Source organism: Heterodontus francisci, chromosome 7 (genome assembly GCF_036365525.1).
Source record: "Heterodontus francisci isolate sHetFra1 chromosome 7, sHetFra1.hap1, whole genome shotgun sequence".
Lineage (NCBI taxonomy): Eukaryota > Metazoa > Chordata > Chondrichthyes > Heterodontiformes > Heterodontidae > Heterodontus > Heterodontus francisci.
In genome coordinates, this window is record NC_090377.1 from 66,690,409 (window position 1) to 66,718,000 (window position 27,592).

A 27,592-nucleotide genomic window follows, 5' to 3' on the forward strand; every position below is an offset into this window, starting at 1 on the left:
ATATTTTGTGAACCGTGCTTAGCAGTGATCATTGATCCTTTTGTGTTGGTCATAACAAATGGTTGGATGTAATAAGGGGTTGTTTGCTTTCCAACATGACCGTCATATTTCATAATGTACTTTATCTCCTGGCTTTAGCAGTCTAGCTCTAAGATTCATGTTTTGCTCTGCATGTACCCTCATATGATCCTTCTGTTCTCAATCGTGTTTGCATACATGTTGATCATTAGCTCTGCAGGGTAGCTCAGTTAGACGTGTGCACACAGGATGTGCAAAGATGAGTGCAGCTGGAGGTTTCCCAGTAGTCGAGTGAGGATTTGCTCTGTAGTTACAAAGAAAGTGATATAGTTCTTGCTTCCTTGGCATGTTCTCAGCTGTAGCTGTACATATCACTTCCTTCAAAGTTAGCATAACTCTCTTGACTTCTCCGTTAGCTCTTGGCCAACGGCGTGTGATTTTCTGATGAGTGAACCCAAGGTAGGTTGTGAATTTACTGAACTCATCGCTGTTGAATGGGGGTACATTGTCACTCCTTACTGTTTGAGGGATTCCAAACAAGAGATCAGATGTGGTTGTAATGGTGAGCTCATTTTGAACATTGTGAAGACCTTGTAGCACGTGAACGATTTCGTCTGTAGATGCTTTCTCAACTACGTCTTTCCAGTGTTGTGATTCCGTAGTCTTCATGCATAATTGCAAAGCCTCATCTTGTTTTGTTGCTGCTTTGATGTCAGATAGTTTTAGCGACTTTGGCACCACATTTAGGCATACATATTTAAGGTGTTGTTCAGCAATTATTTCCTCATGACTAGTAGGACTGACTGTTATCAACGGATGTCACGAAGGGTAATACACTGGATTGAGCTTGCCTAGCTGATACTCAACATGGAACTTGTATTCTTGCAGCTTAAGTATCTAACGTTCTATTCGAGTGGGTGGTTTGCTATGTGGATTGTTGAACAAGCTCACTTGTGGTCTATGATCGGTTATTACTTTATACTCGCTTCCATATAAGTAGAGATGAAAGTGTAAGACACCCCATGTGATTGAGAATGCTTCTCTCTCTGTTTGTGAATAACATTGCTCGAAGAACATTAATGATCTGCTTGCCATCGCAACGACTGATGGATTGTCTGTCTTGTCTTTCTGTATGAGAACTGCACCTAATCCAACTGGCCTTACATTCACAACTAGCTGGGTGGTTTTCTCAGGGTTGAAATAGGTATTTGTGCAACTTGCTGACAAATGTTGTTTTACCTGGTGTACTACCTGTTTGTGTGATTTAGTCCATTCCCAATTGGTGGTCTCTTTTGTCAGATTATGTAAGGGGACAGATAGCATAGCGAGGTCAGAAATGTGTGATGTTTACCCTGGGTTACTGGATTTAGTTTGTAATATCTGATTTAACTCAGAGCAATGCAGATATCACACTTGTGTTAAATAATCAACTGGTTTATTTACAACACATTAACTTAAAAGTTCTTACAGGATTTACAGGTCTTGAGAGCAGCCAATATTCTATGGAAGCTTCTCGCAGTCTTAGTTTCATTTCTGCTCTGCAGCTCCACCCAAAGGCTTAAGCAATCAAACACAGTGAACACAGATAGTGGGCAGACTGATACAATCAAACCCTGATCGATCTAACACCACAAAATGAAGCAACTGCAGTACATGATGAGTCCTAGCAGACTCCAGACTTCTTGCACATTTGTAGGATCTAGAGTGCTTGCAATGGCTTCAACTTTGCATGGATCTGGTGATACACCTTCACCACATGACCAAATAATTCAATTCTGCTTTCATTAAACAAGCACTTGTCTTTGTTCAAGGTTAGGTTACATTTTCTGAGACGTTGTAGGTAGGCAGGTAGATGTCTAGAGTTCCTTTTTGGTGCGACCATAGATGAGAATGTCACCACTGATGCTCAGCGTGCCTTCAAACCCTTGAAGTGCAGATTGAATCAAGTGCTGAAATACCTCAGCTGCTGAGCTGACTCCAAAGCTGAGCCTCTTTTATCGGAAAAGTCCAATGTGAGTAAAGAATACAGTAAGATATCTTGATTCTTCTGCATTTGATAGTAGCCTGCATTGAGGTCAAGTTTAGCAAAGTATTTAGCACCATTCACTTTGTCTGTGATATCTTCGACTGTCGGTGTCAAATATCTTTCTCATTGTATGGCTTGGTTTGGTGATTGCATATCAACGCAGATTCTAACCAGGTTCTTGCTCTTGGGTTTCTTGATGACATGTATGATTGAGACCCAAGGGATAGACTTATCCCCAACTTTCTCATTGTGTCAAGGTCAAGTAGCATTGACCTGATTCATATTCCTGACAAGAAACTGTATTCATTGCCATTGATGCACAACTGTGGGCACTTTAGCGTCTATATGCAGCTTGCAAGTAACACCTTTCATTTGCCGATACCGGTGAAGCGATCAGCATACAGTTCGAGAATGTTTTTGTTATGCGTATGTGACTGCAATCATGTGCAGATCTGTTGCTGTGTGGAAACTGATAAGTGTGTCACATTCTCCAGATTTGACATAGAATACAGCTTTCATTCTAGTGTCTTTGAATGAGACTGGCGTTTCAAAAGTTCTGAGGATTTTCAGCAGTTCGTCACTGTTGCAAGAGAACATTTTCGTATTCCCTGGTTTACAAAGAATGGGACAATCCTGAAGTTGGTTGAATGTTTTGCCTTCTATGACATTGACAGATGTTCCTGTGTCTATGAGAGCATCAACGTCTGAGCAGCCAATGGTCACTGTCACACGTAGCTGTTTGCTGTGTCTGAGAGAACAAAAGTATATTTAGGGTCATCCGCCTCTATATTGCCTACATTCTCTTGCCTTTTTGCTGTGAAACGCATACATGACACCCTTTTGTTGGTATTAGTCTTAGTTGATTTTACTGCTGAGCGACAAGCATGAGCAAAGTAGTTTGGTTTTCCACAGGCTTTACACAGTTTACCAGTAGCAGGACACTCACCACAGTGGAAGCATTCTTTGGATAAGTCGCGGCTCTGTTTGTGAGACAGCTGTTGTTGCTTTGCAGGTGGTTTCCTGGCACGTGAGTGATGAATAGTGTTCACAGGAGTTGAACTTGGATGTGGCAGTTACCCTTAGCAGCCTGAACTTCAGTTGCTCTGTTCTCTGACAGTAATAGTAATCTTGCTAACTACAGCAGCTCTGACAGCTTTCTGTCTTTTTCAACTGCTTTTCAACCTAGTTGACTGGAGAGACAACCTTCAACTATTTGTTTTTGATTTCTCATTCGACATGTTCAACATCACCAAAGTCACATTTGTTGCTAGTTGCCTCAATCGCAAGCAATATTGGTCAATTGTCTTGTTTGCTTCTTGTTTAGTGCGTCGGATGACAATGGTTTCATATATGGTGTTTTTCCTGTGTGTAAAGTAGGTTGTTAGCACATCTTTTACAGAGTCATAGTCATTTGCTCAGGCATAAGTGTCTCAAAGATATCTTTTAATTCTTCACCTCCATAGTGTAGAAGTAAGGCCCTTTTCCTTGTGTCAGCTGTGATTGAGAAACCTGCCATTGCATCTTCGAAAGGTTGCAACCACTTTTGCCACTTTTGTGAGGATACAGATGATGGCTCTGAATGCACATCAAAAGATGGTAGGTTGGGTATAAACAATGCCATATTGACCAGCAAGGCAGTGATAAAGGATGCGGGATTGCATTCCTTTCAGAGGAAACTTCTCTGCAATGATCCGAGATTATATATATTTTTTAATTGGATGATTGTTTTGGAGAGATCAGTCTGTGTACATATACACTGTGCAAGCTTACTGTGTGGTACTTGAATGCAGTCTGCAACTGAAAATGGTGTTTGTAAAAGTAGACAGAAGCTTCTAAATTTTCATACCTAAAAGCAATGTTTCTGGTTTTTCACCATCCTTTGCTTTTTACCTCATTGTCACTGTGATGTCCACGGTTTAGCCGAGTTTAGTATAAGACATGGGAGACAGAAACTGCAACAGGCTGTTGAAAATAAAAGATTCTTCTTTATTCTGTTTTACTTTCGCTTTCCCTTTGCTATCATGTGTGTTTTACAGCAGCCTCTAGAGTACACAATGCAATTGCAATTTCAAAACACTACAACACCACACCTGTGGCAGAACCCGGATTGACAGGCTGCAATTTCAGGATTTCCGCGCTGATCTATGCACGCCTGACATCCTGGAGTTGTGGTCAGTTACAGAGGGGTAATGACGGAGAAAGTTGACAGTTCACTGTCAACACATCCCCCCACCTTCCCCCAACCCAACACCACCTCCCCCCACTTGCCAAATCTGGCCCATTTTATTTGCACCATGTCTCCAGTGCCTACTGCTGACATTTCATATTCCCACCAATTAGGTTCTCTTTTCAAATCTTCAGTTAGTTATTTACCATTGCCCTAGCATCTCGTCTGCATTCTTTTTTTTTGTCTTTGAGGGTTAGGTGCCCTATCATTTGTAACAAGCCATTTGTAACGCGTGTTTTTGCACCTCGGTATATTTTGAAAACCTCAAGAGAAGCCTGCAATCTTTAGCCCAGTGTTCAGAACACAAAGAATAGATGAACAAAGAGCATGAGCTGTACTGCAAAACAACTTAATGTGAACAACAGATAACAAACCCAAACAAGGGTTATTGTGTGTTAAAGAAAAATACAATGTTTCCACTGATGTCAGTAAGCCCAGCTGAACGACTATTGTGGTGCAGCAACAAAATAAGGATGAGATGCAATTACAACTGTACGTGGTTATTATTTGGAAATGGATGGAATAAGGCAGATCTGCCATTCATTTTGACTTCTGGAAATTTTAATTATTGTGTTGTTACTTCAGTTAGGATTTTGGAATATTTATTTAAATATAGTATGATTATCAATAATAATTAGTAGATCTTCTTGCATCATACATCATAACAAGTTAGAGGTTGCACTGTTACAGTGGGGGGAGCTTTATTTGAATTTTAGGGTGCAGGAGAATTTGTAAGGGTGAGAATGTAGGTGTGGTGGGGGAGCACCATACTTCAGACTACATACTTTTAAATGTCAAAAAGGAGGAAAGCAGGAAAGCAGAGAAGGGAAGTAAGTAGCGTGGAAGTCAGCTTGAAGGAGGACTGCTCTAACAGAGTACTTACTGAACTCGGGGAATTCGGTGAATGAGGGAATTCGTCACAGTGAGGGAAGAGGTGCTGTTCTGGTCTTTCACAAAACAAGGAGTGGTCTCAGAGAGGGAGCAGGAGACAGTGAGACCTGGGAGTTGAAGTGCAGAGGCATTAATTAGTTAACTAGGAAAGTGATTGGTTGGTCAGTTTTAAGGTTTTTTTTCTCTAAACTAGGGAAGTAGTTTAAACTAGGACCAGGCAAGTATAAGTACTGTATTAGTTAAACTATTTAATGTAACTACAAATTATCATTGAATAAAGACTTTAACTAATTAACTAAATAAAATAAGGCTAGTCTAAGATATGACAGAGCACGTTGTGTGGCTGGACTGCAGAATGTGGGAGTTTGTGGACAGTGAGACTCTCTTCGGCTCAGAGTTATTGAGCTGGAATGCAAGTAGAGACACTCGGATACATAAGGGACAGGGAGGAATTTCTGGACAGTTTTATCCAGAATACAGTCACACCTCAGAGGAAACTACTGGTTCAGGAAAGGAAGTATGAGACAGTTAGGGAGCTGGGTAGCAGGATTTAGGAGAGGTTGAGAAGGAGGTCCTGCAGACACTGATCCTGTTCAACAGGTACAATGTACCCCCTACCTGTGAGATCAAGGAGAAATACTGCAGGAGAGCCACAATGCAGACTAAGACACTGTGGCTTAGAAGGCTGCCCAAGGTAGGGAAGAGCAGAATAGAAATGTGGTTACAAACATATGAACATACGAATTAGGAGCAGGAGTAGGCCACTCAACTTCGCGAGCTTGCTCCGCCATTCAATAAGCTCATGGCTGAACTGATTATTCCACATTTCCACCTATCCCTAATAACCTTCCAGCCTCTTGCTTAACAAGAATCTATCTACCTCTGCCTTAAAAATATTCAAAGACTCTGCTTCCACTGCCTTTTGAGGAAGAGAATTCCAAAGACTCATGAACTTCTGAGGGAAAGAATTTCTCCTCATCTCTGTCTTAAATGGGTGACCCCTTATTTTTAAACAGTGACCCCTAGTTCGAGATTCTCCCACAAGGGGAAACATCCTTTCCAGATCCACCCTGTCAAGACCCCTCGGGATCTTATATGTTTCAATCAAGTCACCTCTTACTCTTCTAAATTCCGGCGGATACAAGCCTAGCCTATCCAATCTTTCCTCGTAAGACATGCCACCCATTCCAAGTATTAGTCTAGTAAACCTTCTCTGTACTGCCTCCAACGCACTTACATCCTTGCTTAAATAAGGAGACCAGTACTGTACACAGTACTCCAGATGTGGTCTCATCAATGCCCTGTCTTGCTGAAGCATAACCTCCCTATTTTTGTATTCAATTCCCCTCACAATAAACGATAACATTCCATTAGTTTTCCTAATTATGTGCTGTACCTGCATACTAACCTTTTGCGATTCATGCACGAGGACACCCAGATCCCTCTGCATCTCAGAGCTCTGCAATCTCTCACCATTTTAGATAATATGCTTCTTTTTTTATTATTCCTGCCAAAGTGGACAATTTCCCACTTTCCCACATTATACTCCATTTGCCAGGTCTTTGCCCACTCACTTAACCTATCTATATTCCTTTGTAGCCTCCTTATGTCCTCTTCACAAGTTACATTCCTACCTATCTTTGTGTCATAAGCAAATTTAGCAGCCATACCTTTAGTCCCTTCATCTAAGTCATTTATATAAATTGTAAAAAGCTGAGGCCCTAGCTCAGATCCCTGTGGCACACCATTCGTTACATCTTGCCAACCAGAAAATGACCCATTTATGCCTACTCTCTGTTTCCTGTTAGCTAACTATGTTAACCTCTATCCAAGCCAATATTTTACCTCCTACACCATGAGCTTTTATTTTCTGCAAAAACCTTTGATGTGGCACCTTATCAAATGCCTTCTGGAAATCTAAGTACAATACATCCACCAGTTCCCCTTTATCCACAGAACATGTAACTCCCTCAAAGAGCTCCAATAAATGGTTAAACATGATTTCCCTTTCACAAACCATTTTGCAATAGAGGACTCCACAATTAAGGAATAGGTAGCATCCTCTACAGCCAAGACTGAGAATCCCGAAGGGTGTGTTGCCTATCCGGTGCCAGGGTAAGGGATATCTCACGGCGGCTGGAGAGGAACTTGGAAAGGGAGGGGTTAAATGCAGTTGTCATGGTCCATGTTGGAACAAATGACATAGGTAGGAACAGAGACGAGATCCTGCTGGAAGAATATCAGGAGTTATGCTTCTAAATTAAAAGGTTGGACCTTGAGGGTAGTAATCTCTGGATTATTGCCTAAGCCATGTGCAAATTGCCATAGGAGCAGACAGATCAGAAGAATAAACATGTGGCTAATGGGCTGGTGTGGGAAAGAGGGGTTCCTTTTCAGAGGCACTTGCATTAGTTCTGGGCCAGGAAAGAGCTGAACCAATGGGATGGGCTTCACCTGAACTGGGATGGGACCAGTGTCCTATTGGAAAGGGTAAGTAGGGAGGTGGGCAAAGGCTTTAAACTAATAAGATGGGGGAGAGATCTACAAGAAACATAGGCAGCCTAAATGTAAACAAAACAGGGAAGAAGAGCATAGGAAAGAATAAAATAAGGGAATGATGGTAAGGAAAAAGGGATGCAACTATTGGCAAGACAAAAGTAGAATCCATATAGATAGGGATAAAAGATAACAAAGGATCAATCACACTTAAAGGTGTAGTCTACAGACCAGTGGAAGGGAGGTGGTGGAAGAGATATGCAGATAAATTAGGGAGTTGAGTAAAAAACATAGAATAATAATCATGGAGAATTTCAATTACACTGATATTAATTGGACAGAAGAGATCGGTAAAGAGGATAAGGGAATGGAGTTCCTACAATATGCATACAACTCCTTTCTGACCCAATACATAAAAAGCCCAAGAAGGGAAGATTCGCTATTGGATCTAGTAATGGGGCATGAACCAGAGTAAATAAGAGAAGTAAAAGTAGGGGAACATCTAGGCAATAGTGACCATAATATACAATGTTCTAAGATGATACTAGAGAAGAACATAGGTATGATGAAAACCAGGTTAATAGACTGGAGAAAAGCTGATTTTTGGGGCTGAGAATAGAACTTGGGAAAATAAACTGGGCAAAAATATTGTCAAATAATGATGTAGAACAACAATGGGAAACATTTAAAACGGTATTCAACAGAATGCAGGGAAAAATATATTATTTTAAAAGGAAAGAACAAACGAAACACTAGTGAGAATCCATGGAAGAACAAAGACATAAGGGAACAATTGAGGGTTAGAAAAGAGGCATACCTTAATTATATAGACAGTAAAGGAGTGCATGGTAAGAGAGAATGTGAAGGGATTTGGAGAGAAGTCAAAAAAACAATTAGGAAAGCAAAACAGAACTATGAAATTAAATTATCAAGTAACATAAAACAAAATAGTAAAATAGTTTACAAGTACATCAATTAAAAAAAGGAAGACTGTGATGGGAATATGACCATTAAGGGATAGATAGGATAATACCGCAGGTAACAATAAAGAAATATTAAATAATTATTTTACTTCTGTGTTCACCAGGAAGATAGAACAGGTAGATATAACGTTGCATGATGAGATGAACAGTGAGATAAGTGCATTTAAAATAGAAAAAGGGGAAGTATTGAATAAACTAATCAAACTCAAAGAGGATAAAGCCCATAGTCTGAATAGATTGCATCCACGCATTTTAAAAGAATCTCAGGCAGAGATAACAGAGGTATTGCCACACATATTTAATAACTTGTTAGAAGAAGGTGTAGTGCCAGAACACTGGTGGATAGCTAATGTAATTCTTATATTTAAGAAGGGGACAGAACATGCCCAAGGAATTATAGACCTGTCAGCTTAACATCGATGATAGGAAAAATAAAGGAATCGCTACTAAAGCAGAGGATAGAAGAACATCGAGAAATGAAAAATATAATAATGAACAGTCAGCATGGATTTCAAAATGGAAATTCTTGCTTGACCAACTTTATTGAATTTTTGAGGAGGTAACAGAGAGTAGATAATGGTAATGCTGCAGATATGATTTGTCTGGATTTTCAAAAGGCCTTCGACAAGGTGTTCCATAATCAACTAATGAATAAGGTCAGACAATGTGGAGCCAGGGGACAAGTGGCAGAATGGATTGCTAGCTGGCTTCAAGACAGAAAGCAGAGAGCGAGAGTAAAGAGTCGTTATTCAAAGTGGCAGAAGGTGGGAAGTGGTGTTCCACAAGGCTCTCTGCTGTTCACAAATTACATTAAACATTTGGACTTAATTTCTAAATTTGCAGATTACACCAAATTAGGGAGGATAGTCAGTACTGAGGAGGACTGTGACAAATTACAGGAGGATATTAGTAATAAACTTGCAGAATTGGCAAATAATTGGCAAATGAAGTTTGACACGGATAAATGTGAGGTGGTACATTTTGCTAGGAAGAATAGGGAAGTCACTCCTTACTTGGAAGGTGCAAGTCTAGGTGGGGTAGAGGAACAAAAGGACCTAAGATTACAAATACACCAATCACTAAAAGATGCACCACAGTTTAGCAAGGCCATAAAAAAGCAAACCAAGCACTTGACTTTGTTTCTACAGGGATGGAATTGAAAAGTAGGGAGATTATGCTAAACCTGTATCGAACCTTGATTAGACAACACTTACTGTGTGCAATCCTGGTTGCCATATTAAAGAAAGGCTATAGAGGCACTGAACAGGGTGCAGAGAAGATTTACAAGGATAATACCAGAAAAGCGTCGGTATACATATCAGGAAAGGCTGAAGAGGCTCGGTCTCTTTTCTCTTGAGAAAAGAAGGCCGTGGGGTGGCCTAATAGAGGTGTTTAAAATTATGAAAGGTTTTGATAGAGTGGATACAGAGAGAATGTTTCCACTTGTGGGCAAGGGCATAACTAGAGTAATACAGTCACCAAGAAATCCAATTGGGAAATCAGAAGAAACTTCTGATGAGAATATGGTGAGAATATGGAACTCGTTACCACAGGGAGTGGTTGAAGCAAATAGTAAAGATGCATTTAAGGGGAAGCTAGACAAGCATATGAGAGAAAAGGGAATGGAGGGTTACAATGATAGATTTAGATGAGGAAAGATGGGAGGAGGCTTGAATGGAGCATAAACATTGGCATGGACTGGTTTGGCTCGAATGGCCTGTTTCTGTGCTGTACAAAGAACAAAGAACAGTACAGCACAGGAACAGGCCAGTCGGCCCTCCAAGCCTGCGCCGATCTTGATGCCTGCCTAAACTAACATCTTCTGCACTTCCGGGGCCCATATCCCTCTATTCCCTTCCTATTCATGTATTTGTCAAGATGTCTCTTAAACGTCGCTATCGTATCTGCTTCCACCACCTCCCCTGGCAGCAAGTTCCAGACACTCACCACCCTCTGTGTAAAAAACTTGCCTCGCACATCTCCTCTAAACTTTGCCCCTCGCACCTTAAACCTATGTCCCCGAGTAACTGACTCTTCCACCCTGGGAAAAAGTTTCTGATTATCCACTCTGTCCATGCCACTCATAACTTTGTAAACCTCTATCATGTCGCCCCTCCACCTCCGTCATTCCAGTGAAAACAATCCGAGTTTTTCCAACCTCTCCTCATAGCTAATGCCCTCCAGACCAGGCAATATCCTGGGAAACCTCCTCTGTACCCTCTCCAAAGCCTCCACGTCCTTCTGGTAGTGCAACGACCAGAATTGCACGCAATATTCTAAGTGTGGCCTAACTAAGGTTCTGTACAGCTGCAGCATGACTTGCCAATTTTTATACTCTATGCCCCGACCGATGAAGGCAAGCATGCCGTATGCCTTCTTGACTACCTTATCCACCTGCGTTGCCACTTTCAGTGACCTTTGGACCTGCACGCCCAGATCTCTCTGCCTGTCAATACTCCTAAGGGTTCTGCCATTTACTGTATACCTCCCACCTGCATTAGATCTTCCAAAATGCATTACCTCACATTTGTCCGGATTAAACTCCATCTGCCATTTCTCCGCCCAAGTCTTCAACCGATCTATATCCTGCTGTATCCTCTGACAATCCTCATCATTATCCGCAACTCCACCAACCTTTGTGTCGTCCGCAAACTTACTAATCAGACCAGCTACATTTTCCTCCAAATCATTTATATATACTACAAAGAGCAAAGGTCCCAGCGCTGATCCCTGTGGAACACCACTAGTCACATCCCTCCATTCAGAAAAACACCCATCCACTGATACCCTCTGTCTTCTATGACCGAGCCAGTTCTGTATCCATCTTGCCAGCTCACCTCTGATCCCGTGTGACTTCACCTTTTGTACCAGTCTGCCATGAGGGACCTTGTCAAAGGCTTTACTGAAGTCCATATAGATAACATCCACTGCCCTTCCTTCATCAATCATCTTCGTCACTTCCTCAAAAAACTCAATCAAATTAGTAAGACACACCTCCCCTTCACAAAACCATGCTGTCTCTCGCTAATAAGTTCGTTTGTTTCCAAATGGGAGTAAATCCTGTCCCGAATAATCCTCTCTAATAGTTTCCCTACCACTGACGTAAGGTTCACCGGCCGATAATTTCCTGGATTATCCTTGCCACCCTTCTTAGACAAAGGCACAACATTGGCTATTCTCCAGTCCTCTGGGACCTCACCTGTAGCCAATGAGGATGCAAAGATTTCTGTCAAGGCCCCAGCAATTTCTTCCCTTGCCTCCCTCAGTATTCTAGGGTAGATCCCATCAGGCCCTGGGGACTTATCTACCTTAATGCTTTGCAAGACACCCAACACCTCCTCCTTTTTGATACTGGGATGACTGAGACTATCTGCACTCCCTTCCCTAGGCTCATCATCCACCAAGTCCTTCTCTTTGGTGAATACTGATGCAAAGTACTCATTTATACCTCGCCCATTTCCTCTGGCTCCACACATAGATTCCCTTCTCTGTCCCTGAGTGGGCCAACCCTTTCCCTGGTTACCCTCTTGCTCTTTATATATGTATAAAAAGCCTTGGGAGTTTCCTTAATCCTGTTTGCCAATGACTTTTCATGACCCCTTTTAGCCCTCCTAACTCCTTGCTTAAGTTCCTTCCTACTGTCTTTATATTCCTCAAGTGCTTCATCTGTTCCTAGCCTACCAGCCCATACAAATGCTTCCTTTTTCTTTTTGACTAGGCTACAATTTCCCGTGTTATCCAAGCTTCCCGAAACTTGCCAAACTTGTCTTTCTTCCTCACAGGAACATGCTGGTCCTGGATTCTAATCAACTGACGTTTGAAAGACTCCCACATGTCAGATGTTGATTTACCCTCAAACAGCCGCCCCCAATCTAAATTCTTCAGTTCCTGCCTAATATTGTTATAATTAGCCTTCCCCCAATTTAGCACCTTCACCCGAGGACTACTCTTATCCTTAACCACAAGTACCTTAAAACTTATGGAATTATGGTCACTGCTCCCGAATTGCTCCCCCACTGAAACTTCGACCACCTGGCCGGGCTCATTCCCCAATACCAGGTCCAGAATGGCCCCATCCCTAGTTGGACTATCTACATACTGTTTCAAGAAGCCCTCCTGGATGCTTCTCACAAATTCTGCCCCATCCAAGCCCCCAGCACTAAGTGAGTCCCAGTCAATATAGGGGAAATTAAAATCACCCACCACCACAACCCTGTTACCTTTACATCTTTCCAAAATCTGTCTACATATCTGCTCCTTTACCTCCCGCTGGCTGTTGGGAGGCCTGTAGTAAACCCCCAACATCGTGACTGCACCCTTCCTATTCTTGAGCTCCACCCATATTGCCTCGCTGCATGACCCCTCTGAGGTGTCCTCCCGCAGTATAGCTGTGATATTCTCCTTAACCAGTAATGCAACTCCCCCACCCCTTTTACATCCCCCTCTATCCTGCCTGAAGCTTCTAAAGCCTGGAACATTTAGCTGCCAATCCTGCCCTTCCCTCAACCAAGTCTCTGTAATAGCAACAACATCATATTTCCAAGTACTAATCCAAGCTCTACATTCATCTGCCTTACCTATTATACTTCTCGCATTGAAACAAATGCAGTTCAGACCACCAGTCCCGCTGTGCTCAGCAACATCTCCCTGCCTGCTCTTCCTCTTAGTCCTACTGGCCTTATTTACTATGTCCTCCTCATTTATTTCACTAGCTGTCCTACTGCTCTGGTTCCCACCCCACTGCCACACTAGTTTAAACCTTCCCGAGTGATGCTAGCAAACCTTGCAGCCAGGATATTAGTGCCCCTCCAGTTTAGATGCAACCCGTCCTTCTTGTACAGGTCCCATCTGTCCCTGAAGAGATCCCAATGGTCCAGATATCTGAAACCCTCCCTTCTACACCAGTTGCTCAGCCACGTGTTTAGCTGCACTATCTTCCTATTTCTAGCCTCACTGGCACGTGGCACAGGGAGTAATCCAGAGATTACAACCCTAAAGGTCCTGTTTTTTAACTTATTACCTAACTCCCTAAACTCCCCCTGCAGGACCTCATCACTCTTCCTGCCTATGTCATTGGTACCGATGTGTACCACAACCTCTGGCTGTTCACCCTCCCCCTTCAGAATTCCCCCTGTCCGTTCAGAGACATCCTTGACCCTGGCACCAGACAGGCAACATACCATCCTGGAGTCTCTTTCACGTCCACAGAAGCGCCTATCTGTGCCTCTGACTATAGAGTCCCCTATAACTATTGCTCTTCTGCGCTTTGTCCCTCCCTGCTGAACAACAGTGCCAGCCGTGGTGCCACTGCTCTGGCTGCTGTTGTTTTCCCCTGATAGGCCATCCCCCCCAACAGTATCCAAAACGGTATACTTGTTAGAGAGGGGGATAGCCACAGGGGATTCCTGCACTGATTGCCTGCCTCTTCTAGCGGTCACCCATCTATCTGCCTGCACCTTGGGTGTAACCACATCTCTAAAACTCCTGTCTATGACGCTTTCTGCCACCTGCATGCTCCGAAGTGCATCCAGTTGCCGCTCCAACCGATCCATGCGGTCTGTGAGGAGCTGCAACTGGGTACACTTCCTGCAGATGTAGTCGTCCGGAACGCTGGAAGCTTCACGGACCTCCCACATCTCACAGGTGAAGCACTTCACCTCTCTAACTGACATTTCTATCACTAATTAGTTAATTAATATAAAATAAATAAATACTTATTAAATCCTTACTAAATTATGATACACTTAAATATATGGTCCCTAGTGCTAGATTTCTACAATAAATACTAAATGCTGTCTAAATACAGTAATCTCCTCCCTCTGGTTTAGTTACTCTACTTACTAATTAGTTAATTAGTGTTTTAATCAATTTTTATCAGTTTTATTTTCAAATTCCGTACAAATTCCCTACCAGCCAATCAGGTCACAGCTTTCCTGTGACGTCACTTTTCCAGTTTTTTCCCCCACTCGAGGTAACTTACTGCTCTGGAACTCCGCCCTCCGAGTCTGCTCCGAGAATCTCCGAGGTAAGTTTTTTATACTTACCGGTCTGGAACTCCGCCCTCCGAGTCTGCTCCGAGAATCCCCGAGGTAAGTTTTTTATACTTACCGCTCTGGAACTCCGCCCTCCGAGTCTGCTCCGAGAATCCCCGAGGTAAGTTTTTTATACTTACCGGTCTGGAACTCTGCCCTCCGAGTCTGCTCTGAGAATCCCCGAGGTAAGTTTTTTAAACTTGCCGCTCTGGAACTCATCCCTCCGAGTCTGTATATCCTCTGTAATCCTATGTAAGTTCATGCCAAGATCAATTGCAGGTCTTTGCTGTTGGTGAGGATAGTTTGCAGATTGATTTGGAGCCAGAAATTTGCAAGCATTCACCAGCAGCAATTAAACTGTAGGTTTATGCTTATTTACAGAAATTCGACTTTGTGCACTAAAATAGACTAGCCTGTTTTAACACAGCTGATCCATCCCAGCAGAATAATACATTGTACATTACAACATATAATGGTCTATTGTTAGAAAACGACAACATCCGATTTGCCATAACTATGGCAGATCTAATAGACGATCACATCGCACACATTAAAAGTCTTGCATATTGTGCACATTTATGGTAACTTACTTTAATACCTTCCTGTCACTTAGTTACAACTTTTCCCATCACACATGCCTGGCATGCTTAAATGTACCTAGCTGAGCCTCCCTTGATGCATACCACAATTCCCAGGCTTGAAGATTACCAGCAATCCTTAAACAATCTCAGATATTTTTTATGATTTTAAATAAATGTTAAATGAATTTATCTGCAGCTGAAAATGCATTATTTGATTGAATTCTCTTCCTCACAACAGTTAAGTATGTGTCTAGACATAAAACATATAATTAGAACAAGCACTTGACGACCCAATACTTGCCTGAGCTGCTGTCTGAAATATATCCGTCGCCTCCACTCCAAAACAAAGGTCATTCCAACTCCAGTTATTGAGCTTTAGTACATGGACAATGCTTGTGTATGTGCTCACTTGGAGACTGAGCTCCAAGTCATCGTTGACTTCACTGAAGCATACGAGAGGATGGGCCTTACTTTAAACATCCGGAAAACTAATGTCCTCTTCCAACCCACTCCCGCAGCACAACATCATCCTCTGTCCTTCAGGATCCATGGCAAGAACCTGGAAAATGTGGACCATTTTCCATATTTTGGGAGTCTCCTCTCAATGAAGGCAGACAAAGATGGCGAAATCCACCACCAGCTTCAATGTGCCAGCTCTGCCTTCGGCTGACTGAAGAAGAGAGTATTCGAGGACCAGGACCTCAAACCTGGGACTAAGGTCATGATGTACCAGGCAGCAGTGATTCCTGAACCCTTATACGCTTCAGAGACTTGGACGATTTACAGCAGGCACCTCAAGGCACTGGAGAAATACCAGTAACGCTGTCTCTGCAAAATCCTTCACATTTATTGGGAGGATAGGCGGTCTAATGTCAGCATCCTCTCCTAAGCCAACATTCCCAGCACTGAGCTGCTAATCACCCAAAACCAGCTTTTCTGGTCAGGGCCACATCACTTGCATGCCTGATATCAGGCTACCAAAGCAACTGCTTTACTCTGAGCTTCACTGCAGCAAAAGTCTCCCAGGAGGACAGAGGAAATGCTTTAGGGCATTCTCAAGGCATCCCTGAAGAAATCCAACATACCCACTGACTCGTGGGAGTTCCAGTCCCTCGACTACTCAAAGTGGAGAAGGTACATTTGGGAAGGTGCCGAGCACCTCGTGAGATTTCGACAGGAGCACGCAGAAGCCAAGTCTAGGCAGCAGAAGAAGCACGCAGCCCCCAAGTAACTTGCCTATCCAGCTCTTCAAACACCACCAGCTGCACATGTTGTGGACTCTGCGGTAAGCGCATCAGACTTGTTAGCCATGTTTGAATTCACTGAATCAGAGTGGAGGCAAGTCATCCTTGGTCCCGAAGGACTCCCGAGGAAGAAGAATTAAATTATTCAAGGGAAAAATACATATTCATGTCCTGCTACTGAAGTTCATGTGCTACAACTACAAAAATATTTTATAATTAAATTCCTTTCTTCCCGGAAGATCTAAATCATGTGCCCCAGCACTCACAATACCACAGCACTGCCTAACTGGATAAATTGTGCAATTGGAATTTATTTTTTTTAGTCAAATTGATATATTGCCACTATCTTTCTGAAAGTGTAATTCAGATGTTGACATGAATGCATATCTCTTTCTAAAAAATAGAAGTTCTACTTTTTACATGCATGTTCACATATCTAAAATAGTTGCTGGATGCTCATATAACTGTGGTCTACATAAATAATGTCAGCAAAATTTTCTAAGTGATTGTGAAATTGAAAATTTTGGCTTAATTCACATCAGATGGAAAATATGATCCAATTGCCTTATTTTAAGCAGAGAATAAGGCCCCAAGCCATGGCCCAATTTGAGGAAACCAAACTCCAGAAAGCAAAAAATGAGACAAAACTCAGGAGATCAAAAATGGTCTTTAATTGAAAAATAAAATTTGATGTGAGAATGAGCACCAGACAGGAAAATTCACCCACGACTGTGCATGTGTGGAAAATATGTCGCTGATTCACACATTTGTAATAGATCTGAAGTCTGGAAAAAGAGCCAATAAAGTGAATGATTGAAACTTCTGGAAAGAGTAAACGTCCACAGGCTCCTGAGACAAGGTGAACCAGCAGCAGCCTGCCTCTTGCAGGGAATAAAACTTCTTACAGGCAACTTTATTGACAATTTTAATCACTTTGTTATGAGCTACAATATAAGTTTTAATGTATTTAACGTGCTGTGACTTGTGTTTTTAATTAAATGATATTTGGATCAATCATGATATGTTGCCTTCTGAAAGTTTCCAGTAATTTTATATGTCAATATTTGATGTATGACAAAGACTTGGGGGGAGGGGGGGAGGTGGCTAAATTGGTACAGCACCACAAACCGTTGTGAAATGGGCGTTGCATCTGGAACGCACACCCAAAGATGTTGCCTCGAGGATCGCTAGAAATTGGGCATCCGACCACATTTCTGTCAAACCACTTAGCTGCAGAGGGCAATTGGATGTCCCATCTCGGAAAATTCAACCAGTTCCAACACCGAGTCGGCTCGCAGATAAATCCAGGGTACAGAGCTGAACTGAATCGGGGGGGAAATCCAAGTCGGCAACAACCTGCAGTATTCATGTGGAGACAAGAGGCGCACACTTGCTCTTACTGACTCTACAGAAAGGAAAATATAAAGAAGTTAACTTACCTTTTTAAGGAAACCTCTAGGATCCCATTAAAGATCACTGATTATGACACTGCAGACCCTGAAAAACTGAATGGAGCATGCATAAGGCAGCTGATCATGAATTCCATGCAAGGTCCTAAAACAGGCATTAGGACCCTGATTTGCATATTCAAGGCCCTGGATACTTGGCACCTGGTTGCCTACTTCCAGGGATATCGTACACAAGAAGTCGCAGCTCAAAATTGGTCCCCTACAAGACAAATATTTAATTGAAAAACAGACGTGACAAGGACCAATTTCTCCTCCTTAATGTGGAAAGAGGTGCAATAGATGTAAAACTTTTAATTAAATAAGATAGTAATTCTCCCATGACATGATTCACGGTGAGTCAGAGGTTTTATGCTAAGTGTCAAGAAAATCCTATGTGCCAAATGAGAAATATTTAATTTCATCGGTTGGAAACTTCCCTTAGACTCTTAATGGAAATAATCTTACAACATTTAAAGAACCAGCAGCCAAGATGGCCATGGTAATTTACATTTGAAATACCAGGAGATTGAACTGGAGATAAAAAGTCTAACAAGAAGCCCAGCCAGAACAATGCTTTGGCTAACTGAAAGGATTAACCAGAACATTCCAAACCATCTTGAGGCATTCATAAATGGAGACGTCGCTCCAGGAGCTAAACACTGACAACCCCATCTAAGAGAAGCTTTGGGTTTTAGACTTTGGACCCCAGCAAAAACAAAGGGGAGTGAGAGAACCATGTGACTGTCTGTTCATCTCTGAAGAAACTGGGAGTTGTGACACAGACAAGCAGTAACCGAGTGGACAGCAGCTGAGAAGGCTGCTGCTCCCCTGCCTCTTTCTCTCTCTTCTCTCTCCCTCCCCAGAAAATATCAAGTGAAAACCATCTGCGACTGGGGAACCCGCCAAGCCTAGAGACCGCTACAGCCAGCAACTAGGAGAAGACAACCAACTACAAATTCTGCCTTCAGGAAAACCCTGAGCACAGCAAGCCAGCCAAAATACGCTTTGACCAACCAAGAACTTCAAGAATACAGTTTCAGCCGAGGACTACTGGATCATCCACTTCACAGACTGTATTTAAGTTCGATTTATCTGGACTTTAATCCAACCACCAAATCTGTTTTCCTCTGTAATCTATTTGTGTGCGTGTGATTCTTGTGTGAATGTGTAGTGTATGTTTTATGTTTTTAAATCGGGTTAGAGTTTTAAGTATAATAAATTTAGCTCTTTCTATTTAAACTCAAGAAAACCTGTCTGATTGGTTCTTTTGCAATCACAGTAAAGATAAAAGGCAAAACACTCACAGAGGTGATAAGCACAACCACTGTTTAAAAGCAATAAACCCTGGTGCGGTCAAATAAGAGGAAGGGACAAGAGGGGAGCCCGAGACTCACCTGGCCGTAACATCAATGTCATGCACCAGGAACACTAATTTATCAACACTGGTGTCAGTCATAGCTTAGTTGGTATATGCTCACCTCTGAGTTAGAAGGTTGTGAGTTTAAGACCCACTCCAGAGACCTGAGCACAAAATCTAGGCTGGGACTCCAGTGAAGTACGGAGGGAGTGCTGCACTGTTGGAGGTGTCATTGGATGAGACTTTAAACTGAGGCCCTGTGTGGCTTCTCGGGTGGATGTAAAAGATCACATGGCATTATTTCTAATGAGAGCAGGGAGTTCTCCATGGTTGCCTGATCAATATTTTTACCCCTCAACTAACATGACAAAAACAGAACAACTGGTCATTATATCATTGCTGTTTGTGGGACATTGCTGTGTGCAAATTGGCTGCCACATTCCCTACATTACAGTCATGAATGCACTTCAAAAGTGCTTAATTGGTTGTAAAGTGCTTTGGGATGTCTTGAGGTGGTGAAAGGTGCCATATAATTATTTCTTTTATTGGAGGTATCCTGGTGTCTGGCAGAAATGGGATATTATCTCAGGGTTCACCAGTAATTTTAAGGGACATCCCAGCATCTGAAAGCACTGGTAGGGGGTTGCAGTGGAATAGATTCTGAAATCTGGGATCACTGGGGGAAGGATTAACGAGCATTGAGGAGATGGGGATCGGAAGCCGCGGGAGTGCCGGTCACCGGCACTAATATTGCTCCGGAACAGACAGCGGGAGCGGGTTGGTAATTTAAGCCTTCATTTACATTATTTTACATATGTAAATTTGGCTTCCGTTACTGAGTGGCGGGGGTGGGGGGTGGTGGTCGCGGGGGGGTGGTGGTGGGTGCCATGAGTTCTCGCTGCTGCCGGCAATATCGGGCCAGGCCTTTCCGGTGGTGGGCCTCGACACCAGAAACATTTTCCGCCCCACCCCACCCCACCATGCTTGGGGGGTCTGTAAAATTCAGCCCCCTGTATTTCTTTCTGCTTCCCATTAAATGCAGCTTTTTCAATTGATCTTGATCTTCAGGCACTATTTCAAACTATAAGCACTGACAGGCAAAAGGATTAAATAAATTATTTCCCTGACAGGTATCTTCTTCTAAAAGGACATTAACTTATATCAACAAAGGTAAAAATAAGAAGCAATTGCAGTTAAAATATGGCTTGAATGACTAGATGTAAAATAATTCCTCTAAAGCCCCATGGAGATTTTTTTTCAAAATGTGATAACAACATAGAATTATATTGTGCCTTGAATGTAGAAAAATGCTTCACAGAAGCTTAAGGGAAGTGGATACTGAGACAAGGGGAAGAGATTAGCAGGGGTGGTTAAAAGCTTGGTCAAGTGGGATTTAAGGAGAAAATGAAGATGGATTTAAGAAGGGAATCCCAGAGACGGGGTGGAGACAACAGAAAGCATGGTTACCTTTAATGGGGTGAAGGAAGATAAGGGTGCACAATAGGCCAGAGTCAGAGAAACAGAGGGGTACGAAGGGGGAATGGTACCATTTTAGGGAGCTGTCATGAACAGACTAATTTGTGGTTATTGCAGTTGTGCTATAAGTTTGTCGGTCTTTCTATCCTCTTTTTCTTCCTTTCTTTTTCATAAAGTTTTCTTTCTTTTTTATGAATAATTGCTTAATAAGTACTCAATAAAATTACTGTTTTAACACATTATTTGGTGTTGAGTTACACATTCCTGTTAGTTCTGGAGTACAGCTCAGAACCTAAATGAGACTCTGCAGGGGACTCTCACGCCCTACAGGGGCTGCAGCCCGAGTGGACTAGTCAACCACTGAAGACTATGTACCGGGGGGAACAGTGCCATTTTAGGGGGCTGTCTTGAACAGACTAATTTTGGGTTATAGCAGTTGTGCTATAAGATTGTTGTCTTTCTATGCTCTTTTCCTTCCATTCTTCTTAACAAAGTTATCGTTCTTTCCTTTTTTAATCATTAATAATTGTTTAATAATTACTTAATAATTGCTTAATAAAAATTGTTGTTTTAACATATTATTTGGTGTTGAGTCACTCATTCCTGTTATGTCCAGAGTACAACTCCGAACCTAAGTGAAACTTTGCAAGGGACTCTCACGCCCTACGCAGTGATTGTTAATCTGTCAGCAGAGATCAGAGGGTGTTTTTTTTGTGATGGGTGAGCTGAGGAAGATGGGAAGGAGGTTGATGAGGTTAGCCCCCAGTAAGCACACTGGGTGGGAAAGTAATTGACAGTGATCAAAGGTGTGTTTAGAGTTACAGCTCTTTAGGAAGCATCATTGGGTGCTATAATGCACCTGTCAGGGAATGCCTAGGGTGGTTGGAGGATAGCTGGAGGCTTGTTCAAGGAAGGATCAAGCCTGGTGAAGGAGCACACGTATAGGTAAGATGAGAACTAGTGATGGCATAAGGGTCAAAGGGGGCAAAGTACCTGAGTGGGGAGAGATGAAAGGAGTCATGGACAGGGAAGGAGAAGATAATCTAAATTGAAAAATAAGTTTAACATGAGCACTTTCTATTTAAATAACTCCTTAATGTCATAGTGTAGGAGTGGCCAACCATGTTCACACAAGCTACATGCAATTCTCCTGTACTGGTCAGCCCTTTCAGTGCTTTGCTTGGAACCTACCCACAAACATAGTCTCCTTATAGGAGGCTGCAGAATAACAAAGGATGTGATCAGTGACAACAAAACAGGCAGTCTGTAATGATAGATCCAAACAGGGCCAGTGGGAGTGCAGTGCAGGATGTTCTTTTCAAAGACTGGATAAAAGCCAGCACACAGAAAATCCAGGAATGTAGAGTGATGGAAGGCTGAGCAGGAGTAGAGCTGGTCAGTTCTGTATCCCGTGGAGTGTAGGAAAATAATATAGAGAAAATGACTGAGTGAGGGAGAAAGGAAATTAAAATATAGACATAGTAAGGCCCAGGGGGAAAACAATCATCTGAATCACCAGACAAAGCCTCAGTTTCATTTCTCACCTAAGCAACAGCACGAATATTGTATTATGCAATTATCTCCTAAAGTGGGGCTTAAACTCACAACCTTCTGACTCAGCAGCAAGAGTATTACTAACTGAGCCAAGCTAAGACTACAATGATGTAATAAAAGAATACTTGGTGGAGGAGAGAAAAATCCCCAAAAATAAGTACGAGCCTTAAGACCAGCCCAGAGAAAGAGAATGCCTGAAAGCAGATTAGCAGCAGAGACCCACAGTAAAAGCAAAAAGCCAGTCTGAATAGTCTTTCTTGGAACTGATCCAAGTTTAAGGTGGATGTTTCAACTAGTCCCAGTCCCAGCATCATTAGAGTGTAGAGACAGCCTGTAATTTGAGAGCCGCATGTACTAAGGAGATTGGTCCATGTCTATAACTAAGGTATATCTATTTAAAACTTGTGGATTTTTACAGCTATATAGTTTATTTTTTTCTGCTTCTTGAGTTTTGATCAGTTGGCTACACCTGTTAAAGTAAAGTAAGAAGTTTGTTGGCTATTTTGAAATGTCAATTTTATGAGTTATGTGGATAGTGGAGAGGTGGTGGCATAATGGTAATGTCACTAGACTAATAATCCAGAAGCCTAGGCTAATGCTCTGGGGTCATGGGTTTGAATCCCACTATAGCAGATGGTGAAATTTAAACTCTGGAATTTAAAAAAAACTTGTTATAAAAACCCCGCTGGTTCACTAATGTCCTTTAGGGAAGGAAATCATCTGTCCTTACCTGGTCTGGCTTACATGTGACTCCAGACGCACAGGAATGTGGTTGACTCTTAAATGACCTAGCAAACCACTCAGTTGTATCAAACCGCTACAAAGTATAAGAAAAGGAATGAAACCGGACGGACCACCCGGTATCATTGATCTCCTTCACTGTCGCTGGGTCAAAATCCTGAAACTCCCTTCCTAATAGCACTGTGGGTGTGCCTACACCTCAAGGACTGCAGTGGTTCAAGAAGGCAGCTCACCACCACCTTCTCAAGGGCAATTAGGGATGGGTAATAAATGCTGGTCTAGCCAGTGATGCCTACATCCCATAAATGAATAATAAAAAAAAATCTTGCGTTGGACTTCCCTCACTGCTAGGCAGTACTGGTGGCATTGTCAATTGTCAGTATCCTCGTACATTCTGGAGTGGCCCCCATATGAATTGATGGGGCCTGCTCTTTTGGCTGGTCTTGGAGTCGCTATGGAGTTCTGTGAAACCGTGGTTGCGGCTGGGGAGGTAAATTTTGTAATTGGTATTGTGGTTCCTAGGGTTTTATGGCTTCTATCCAGCTTTCAGGCCATTCTGATGTAATGCCTCTGTTGTTTCAAATGGAGCACGTTTGGGAGACACAGGGACTTGGGTGGTTTTGAAGCATATCAATGTAAATTAATATTTTCACAAAAGCTTCAAATAAAGATTTAAGCATATTACATCGCTGTATAAAATAGAAGAGTACTTTGAACAAAAGTAATGCCTATGGATTTACCAGTTTAAAAAAATCTTGAAAACACTGTTGGCAAAACAAACAGTTAAAGCTTTAGTGCAACATCCCTCAGTCCACTGTTTTAGCATTATCCTCTTTAACGTGAATAGATTAATGCCTGCACAAAAATATCATACACGTTAAATATTTATCCAATGAAAGTTTCTACATTATAATGTCTCAAATCGTCCATAAATTTAGAAACTGATTAAAAATGATGACCATAATTTTACGACTTTCTCTGCCACACAGCCTGCACTTCAAAAGATAATGCCTGAGCTATATCACTGATTGTTGTCAGCTAATTATGTTTCTAACTAAATGCTCCTTTGATTGTCCAGATCAATTAAATAGTTTGACGGGCTGATTATGCTGTCTTGTAATTAACAGGTGGTCATGGGCACAAATTTCTAAAGCTTCCTCAATTTTTACACTGCTTCCAGCAAAAGTGAAACATTATTTTCCAAGGTTTGGTCACTATGCAATCCTATGATTTCCAGATTGTGCATATTCTAATAATTTAATTATTATGCAAATTGTGTTATTGACTGCCATTTTTGGACTTAGGAAAGATGTAACTGCACCATTAAAAATATTACTTTTAAATAGCTGAAAACTCCAGGCAAAAACATTTTTGCAAAGAAAATTGTGTTGAAACTCATCATGCAACACTTATACATGATTTTATAATGAAAACAGCACATAGTTCCTCTGACTCTTCTCCCTATCCAAACAAAAGAAAAAATTGGTCAAATGATTTTCATAAAGAAAATGTATTGCATTCCTTGAGAGACAGCTATGAAAGCTATCTTGCCTAAATTTGTTTACAGTGGCTGAGGCACTGCGTATAAACAGCTAACTAGAAGACACGTTGGGCGGAAGCTCCCCAGCCCCGTGGAGGTGGTTTTGGAGATGAGGCTGGAAGCAAATTTTGAAAGTTGCGCATTGGGTCAGTTGCCCAACATATTCCTGCCCCCGTTCGCTATTGCTGGAGGTGGGCTTTAAGCAACAGCGGCTACCTGCCCAGCAGTGGCCGGTACTCAACTTGGGTCAATTTAGGACCCACTTAGGACTAAGGTGAAGATGCCACCAGGATTTTCCCAGCATTGGACTGGCACCCCCTTGTGTTGGGAGCCCTGCAATAACTGGTGGCAGGCCGGAGGCCCAGCGTCCTTCATCTCACTGGTGCCATTACTGAGCCACATAAACCCAAAAACTGTAGCCTGTGCCATGCCCATTCCTGTGGAGGCATTTCCCTCAGGGCCCTGGGCCTTCCTAATGTTTAAATCTTTAGGGGACTTTCAAGGGAGGCTCCATCTTGAGGCACCCTCGTACTCCCCACCTGCCTCAGCAGCACCCAGCTCTTCCAGTGGGCTGCCGTCCGTTTAGTGCTGCGGGCCCTCTGATTGGGCCTCCTACCTTGGGAACCCACCTGTCATCCTTAATCGGCCTGTTGATTGGCTGCCTCCAGGAAGATCCCACCTGTCGATGCAGAGCTGACTGTGTGTGGTCAGGACCTGGAAATGGTCCCGTGCCTGAAATGTTTCAAAGAGCAGAAAATTCTGCCTGTTGTTGACTTTGCTTGGTTAAGCCTTACACATGTCAGTCTCTCTAAAAAGAGAAAAATGGCAGCACTAATTGGAGGCAGGTTGCAGTGATCACAATTTTGGTACTAGAACATAGAACAGGACAGCACAGTGCAGGCCCTTCGGCCCACGATGTTGTGCTGAACCTTTAACCTACTCTAAGATCAAACTAACTACCTACCCTTCATTCTACTATCATCCATAATTTAAGAAGACATATACCACTGTGAATTAATTAAAAAGCGTCAACTGAAGGAAAATTATGTTCTTGAAGGGAAATCCCATTTGTTATTTGATGACAAGTTTTGTTTGAAAATAGTTTCTAAATTATAAGGAATCATAATTTTGCTGAAGCGTTTTGTTTATGGGTTACAGAAGAGCAGAGCAATAGAATTAGTTTTGGATTAAACCCGCAATGGGTTAACATGGACATAATAGGCTAAATGGGCATCCCTGTGTTGTAAATTTATATGGTTTAATCAGATATGCTGTAAACATTGATATATATCCAAATTTTCATGTAATCACAGATGTAGCGTAATGTTCATTTATTGTTCATTTGATCTGGGGTGTATTGTTAATTTGAGGCATTGTGCATGCCTGGTGTAGCATGCGCAGTGCACCACGAGAGGAAGTTGATAATAGAAGTTTAGCTTACAGCAGCAATCCAGAAGGTAGTGCCATGTGTTTCTTCCAGAGATTTACAATAGCAGATCTACAATGTGGGATCTTACAATGGCGGTGAGGATGGAATCTGCATTTATAGCCAGGTATAATTCGCTGTGCTTTCAGTCATGAACTCCAGGTAATGCAGATTGTCAAATACGGACAGTGTTGGGGTTTGTGCACAGCAGGCCTTGTCTCTTTGTGCAGCTAATGCAGGACAGCTATTTTGTCTCATACACCTATGCAAGGGTGGTTTGGTCTGCGTAAAACTTAGAGAAGAATTTATTGCAGAATTATAGCACCCCATAAAATGTATATTTGTTTCTTCCACCTGCCATTATTACTTTTGACGATGTCTGTGTGATTTTATCTGTCGACCGCTATCCTGGATCCTTGTTCATGCACCATCGCTGCACTGACGATCAAGATGGTGACAGCTATCCCAACCTAACAATGTTTGATGTGCACTCTGAGCCCTCATCTGTTGCCTTGTTGGCAGAAGTAGCTGTGATGATTCGAGGGCGCAATGTTGGACTTTGGAATCACCGATGATAAGAGAAAATAGGCCTTGCTTCTTTACTATGGAGGTGAAGAATTGGAAAATATTTTTGAGACATGCCTGTGCAAGAGAACTACGACACAGCAAAAATGTATTAACAACTTCTTTCATGCTCAAGAAGAATGCAATATACAAAACAATTATTTTCTGATGAACCAAGCAAGAAGTAAATGAGACAATTGATCAATATTGCTCACAACTGAGATAACTGGCAACCAAATATGATTTTGGTGACATTGTATATGTCGGATAGGAAATCAAAATACAAACAATTGAAGGTTGATTCTTTAGTCAAATATGCAGAAAAGAAAGACAGAAAGACTTCTGGAGTTAGCAACATCGCTATCCCTTTCAGAGTCCAGAGCTGCTGAGGGTGAGGCTGCCAACAGCAACTACCACTTTTCAAGCTGGTAGTATTGTGGACCAGGTTCACTACTCATGTGCCAGGCCACCACCTGCAAAGCAATGACAGGAATCTCACAAACAGGATCATGACTTGTCCAAGCAATGCTTCCACTGTTGAGGTGCTTATTCACACCAGACAGTATGCCCTGCTGCTGGCAAGCAGTGTAAAGCTTGTGGGAAACTCAACCATTTTACTTGTGTTTGCTGTTCATCAGCAAAATCAACTGTTAAGACCAATACTGCCAAAAAGGTGCCACGTATGTGTAGCACATCAAAAGAGCGAGAGAATGTAACCAATGTAGAGATAGATGATCCTGAATGTACTTTTGTGCTCTCTTCTGGACACAGCAACTGGCCACATGTGACAATGACCATTGGCTGCTTGAAAGTAGATGCTCTCATTGATACAAGAGCATCTGTCAATGTCATGGGAGATAAAATGTTCAATAAACTTCAGGACTGCTCCATCCTTTGCAAATCAGGAAATACAAAATTCTTCCTCTATAACTGTGACAAACCACGAACAGTTCTTGGGACATTTGAAATGCCAGTCACATTGAAAGAT